Below are 6,051 nucleotides of genomic sequence, written 5' to 3'. Positions count from 1 at the left end.
CAAGCTTGAAAAAAGAAAGAATGAAAAAAAAAGTAAAAAGAAAACTACCAGTCAAAAGTTTATTATGCTCATTAAGGCTGCATTTATTTCATAATAAATACAGAAAAAAAACAATAATATTGTGAAATATTATTACAAATTAAAATTATGGTTTTCTATTTTAATATACTTTAAAATATAATTTATTTCTGTGATCAAAGCTGAATTTTCAGCATCATTACTCCAGTCTTCAGTGTCACATGATCCTTCAGAAATCATTGTAATATGCTGATTTATTATCAATGTTGGAAACAGTTGTGCTGCTTAATATTATTTTATAACCTGTGATACTTTTTCAGGATTTTCTGATGAATAAAAGTTACAAAAATATCAGCATTTATTTAAAATAAAAATCTTTTGTAACAATATACACTACCGTTCAAAAGTTTGGGGTCAGTAATTTTTTATTTATTTTTTTTTAAACAAATGAATACTTTTATTCAGCACGGATGTGTTAAATTGATAAAAAGTGATAGTAAAGATTTATATTGTTAGAAAAGATTTATATTTTGCATAAATGCTGTTCTTTTTAACCTTTTATTCATCAATGAATCCTGAAAAAGTTATCACAGGTTCCAAAAAAATATTAAGCAATAACTGTTTTCAACATTGATAATAACTGAGTATCAAATCAGCATATTAGAATGATTTCTGAAGGATCATGTGACACTAAAGACTGGAGTAATGATGCTGAAAATTCAGCTTTGCATCACAGAAATAAATTATATTTTAAAGTATATTAAATTAGAAAACCATAATTTTAAATTGTAATAATATTTCACAATATTATTTTTTTTCTGTATCTATTATGAAATAAATGCAGCCTTAATGAGCATAAGAGACTTCGTTAAAAAACATTAAAAATAGTAATGTTTCCATACTTTTTGACTGGTAGTGTATGTTAGCAAATGTACCACTGGGTAAACTGAGCCACCCCCTGTATATATTATCTAAGCACACGTTTTCCCTACAAATTTATTGTATATTTAGGAAGGTCCCTTATTTCTCCTGAGAGATGTTTCTTTGAGTTTGTGGTTTGTGGAAGCTCTGACACACAGTGAAACACCTTTACTGTCAAGGAAAATGATGCAGGAGTTTATGCAAAAATGTATGTGCCAAGACGGAAGAAGGAAAGAGGAACGTGTCATACTTTACATCGCCATCACTGGTTAATGAAAATGTTGCTTGTCTTTTTAGTTATTTTTTCCTCTCAAAAATGTAAATACTTTATAAATATCTATAATATCTAAAACTTTCTATATTACAGGTTTATCTCTGTATGTTTATTTTCTTGTTTAGACCTTTGAATCTTGGCTCATTATCCCAAAAAAATATTTAAAAAATAATTATGTTCACTTTACTGTTTCAATAATATCACCACTTAAAAAAATCTAAATATTCTCAGCATTAAACTTTTGGATGTTGGATATGACAGCATCTCTGTTGATGTTCTATAAGTCTATTAATTTTAATGTAAGAGCTGAAAAATAGCAACAAGACCATAAAAAAATATGAAAGAGGGAATTTGTTAAAAAAGAAATCTGACCTTCGTAGCAAAAGTGTTAGGAATCTCCTGTTTAGATCCAAAGTTTACAGTAACACCTGCTTCAGATTAAAGACAGAGTGAAGCTGTGCCGTGGGAACTGAATTTGTAGCATAAACTACTGATAATCTACTGATTATAACTTCCCTCTCTCTTCACACATTCACTCCAGTACTTCCTGTGACATCATGAGCATATTCTGTGCACAAGCAGAGCATTGAATTTATTTTGTATCATTTTCTGTGCAGTGTGTAGCTGTAAAATTACACAACCTACTTAAAATAAAGTAATCAATGTACGAAAAATCCAAAATCATTTCAAATTTGACTACAATGTTACATGAGAAGCTTGTTTTAGAGCAGTAGCATACAGTATTTGTGTGGATCATGTGCCCAGAATGTTGCCCTCTGCTGGTCAAAAACTGAAGCAACAGTTTAGTTTTGTTTATCAATAGGTCTACTTTAAAAAGTTATGTAACTTTTTCTTCTTTAATGTAATATTCAATCAGAGAAAGATAAATAAAACAGAATCAGAAGAAACCATCAAAATGTAAAAAAAAACAAAAAAAAACAAAAAAAAAACAAACTATGAACAAACTTCATCTGGAAAAAAAATAAAACAAAAACCACCAAATTAAGGTCAAAGGAAGCCTTTTATCAAATATTTATATGATTTTTGTTTATTTTTATATATATTTGAGATATAATGATTATGAATGAATATGTATCAGTGTATAGAATTTTTAAATGGACATTTTTTTAGGGAAACATGGAAAAAAAAAAAAAAAAACTGTGTGAGCGACTTAAGTTCAGTTGCTTGCTTTGCTTTTAACCATATCTGCACTCATGACAAACTTTTTTTGTGGAAACAGTCTTAGGATGTGTGAAGTTTCTTCATATGCATCTTCTGATCGCTCAAAGGACTCTTTTCTGATATTTGTTCCCCAGTCTGGTACACTTTCATCTTTTTGAGTGAACTACTGTATACGTTTAAATTGAGGGGAATATTTTCAAGCACTGTTGTGTGTTAAGGTGCCATATGTTAATGAATAGTGTGTTTTGTTGGTACAACTCACCTTATCAGTCATAATGATTCCAGTAGTATCTTCTTGTTTTGTCTGTTTTTTCTTCTGAAAAACATTTTTCCATATTTGAAAAAGCTAGTCAGCCTGGATTCAAATTTATTTCAATATGTAATTTGTATTACCTTAGTTTCAGGCCACTTTTGCTACAATCAGTAACTTAAATAAAAGATTGCACTAGTTCTGTTTCAACAAAACTAGAGCACAGAAGTCTGCTGTGTTGAAGACTTCATGTAGTAGTTCAGGAGAGGGATTCCCATCAACCTCACAGAAACACTCAGTTACATCAGTTCTGTTACAACGGGAGGAGGGAGAGATTTGAGGGGCTTCTGAAAATGAAAAAGAGAAAATTATATAATACATATAGATTTACAGGCATCTTATGGAGGAGAGAAGAAATTATGCCACAAAAACATCCTACACTGAACATGTAATGTGATGCTGTCCTGTGCTGTTTTGTTCTTGTCCAGTATCTGGTAGGTTATAGTGCAGGTGAAAGTGACTCTGTGGTGACGGTGAGCAGCAGTGAAGTTCAGATCAGAGATGAGCTCCTGTTGTCTGCTGCTCTCACTGAGGGGGATTCTGGGAGTGGAGCTCCATGTGAGAGTTGGTGGAGGAGAGGAGCAGAGAGTCTCAGCAGAGCAGCGCAGACTCACAGAGCTCCCCTCCAACACCTCCTCCTGATCCTGAACCTCCTTCTGCTCCTCATACAGCTTCACTGTGGGTTTGGGGGGAGACTCTGAAATACACACAAATACAAGATCAAGTTCTCCTCATGTAGTTTTCCAGTTATTTTCCCTTTAAAGTGATCAGGTTTGGGATCACTGGAGTTAAACACTAGATGGATTTTCTTATCAGTTCCATTTATGAACCACTAACACATTTCTCTTGTGTTATAAACACACAAAAATCTAAATACATAATTCATGTTTTTAAATTAATTTCACAAAACATTTAATTGCAATATACATATGATCATTTAAAAGGGTAAATTATTAATATTTTAAGTGAGATCCCAGTAAAAAAAGTATGTATCAATCAATATATGAAATGAATTTAGTTAAAAATACTAAATTAAAAGTTATCATAGTTTAGCACTTGTTAAAATAGTTAAAAGTGGAGGAAAATCAAACCTTGTAAAAGAAAACAGAAAAGAATGATTTTCTCTGCAGTGTCCATATTTACATTAACAGACAGTCCTGTGGAGAAACACACTTGTATTTACATGAATTATACAAAATTATATTTAAAATAATTTGGGAACTATACTACTATACTATACATAACATATTTATGAATTAATTGAAAGTTTCCAACAGCTCAATAAACTGAACAGCACTTCTGAAACAACATCTAAAGGAAAACACAATTAAAGACTTACCAAAAAAGAGAAAACAGTCAAACCAGTGTAGCTGCCAAGATCTTTCCTGAAGAAAAAAGAGAGAAAATGTAGGCCTAATATTTATGGACCAGGTTCTTTACTGCTGCTAATTTTGAGACTGAGTGGAGGTGTGCTGTGTGAACAGAGTTACTAATACAATACACTGAATGTACTTCCTGTGTCCTCATTAACATTAACCTTTAAATACATGAGTGTACCTCCAATCACTCTTACATTCAAGAACTTTAAACTTTTAGGTTTTGTTGTTTGTCCTGTGAAACGGCCTTGAAGCTTCACAGGGTTGAATCAGTGATGGAAAGCTCTAGTGTTTCTGTTTCCATGGTTCAGCAGTTTGTATATTTGTTTTGGTTGGTAAAATGTATAAGTACTACTTTAGGTTTTTGTGTTGTGTTGTATAAATTAATTAATGCACATTAGTGGTAATGTTAAGTTAGGTGCTACCATCATTTCAAGTAAAAAATAAATGTGGCAGTTCCTGTTCCTGCTCAGCATTCTGTAAACCAAAAGCGTCTAATACAATCTAATCTCATATTTATGCAGAAAAGAGAAATGGTATATAAAAAAAAAAATCTGCATTGGTGTATTCGCTCATCAGCAGCAGCGTTTTAAAATCATTTAAAATTGTCACACCCTCACACCACATGGACTTTTAGTTTGTTTTCATCAGTCACATGTGCTCCTTTGTTCCGTTTTCCCGTCACAATCAGTCTTCATGGACACTGCACTAATCATCACAGCTGTTTATCATTTTAGTTAATCATCTGTGTATATAAGTTCCATTCAATTGATATGTCTTTGTTTGGTCTCGTTTCAGTTATGTGTGCTTGTACCTCTACCTGCTTGGATTATATTAAACCTTGTACTGGAACTTTATTCGTCTTTGTCTTCATCTGCCTGCCTACGCATGCGTTACAGAAGACCAGACCACCCTAATGGACGAACGGGTAAAGTTCATCGCTGACATCGCGTCACCTTCGCCACGGACCTGCAGGCCGTCCATTGTCCTCCGGCCTTCCACACCTATGGCTTCAGCTAACTTCACCCTCCCTCAGGCTCCGCCTCCACCCTCGGTAACTCCAGCTTCACCTCAGCCCTCCGGATCCCTGCATCCATCTCGGGGGGGTCGTTGCTGCGGCTCCATCGCGGCTGTCTGGGTCTTCTGCATCACTCCTCTCCAAAAGCCCTCCATCTGCGTCGCGGGTTCCACCTCCTTCATCTCCGTCACCCTCGCTCAACCCCAAGGTGGCGCTGAAGCCTTCACCACCACGGCTCCTCCCTCCAGCGCTGCCGCCATGGTCCACCATCCTGGTTGTGGCCTGGGTCACTATCTGGCACTTCCTACTCAAGGCTCCTCCCTGGCTCCAACCTATGTCTTCACCAACCTGGATTCCTCTGTTCATTTTCATGGACTTTCTATTTGTTTCTCAATTACCTGTTTTCCTGTGTTCTAGTTTCCCGCTCCTCGTTTGTTATGGTTTCTGATTAATGAGTCATCACCTGTTTGTCATTTGAGTTTAATCACCTTGTGTATTTAAGTTCCTCCTTTTCATTCAGTTTGGTATTGTTTGTGGGTGCGTTAAACGTGGTTCCCTTTCAATACTTCACTCGTACTGCGTATGGGGAAAGGTCTCCTTTTTCCCCGTTACTGAAGCCTTTTTCAATAACGCAGTGTAACTGCATCGTCATTGGTTCACTCATAGACAAGTTGTTGAACCAATGACGGCGCGGCATAGCTGCGCGACCTATGGCGACAGAGCGTGTGAATATTCCCGCCGAAATGGGCGGGGTTTACGGCTATATAAGCGGGCGTTTCGCCATAGGATTCACATCGCTCCTCGCTGATCTCCGGCTGAAGCCTTCGCCGCCTGGAAGAAGCTTGCCTGGAAAGAAGCTCTCGCCACCGTCGAAGAGGCTCCCGCAGCGGACTGCTGAGCTCGCTGAGGAAGAAGCGCCGGCGCCCTCGTCGACTGCCGCCTCGAGCGCCGT

This window comes from Megalobrama amblycephala, linkage group LG14 (genome assembly GCF_018812025.1).
Source record: "Megalobrama amblycephala isolate DHTTF-2021 linkage group LG14, ASM1881202v1, whole genome shotgun sequence".
Lineage (NCBI taxonomy): Eukaryota > Metazoa > Chordata > Actinopteri > Cypriniformes > Xenocyprididae > Megalobrama > Megalobrama amblycephala.
This window is presented reverse-complemented; position numbering follows the sequence as displayed.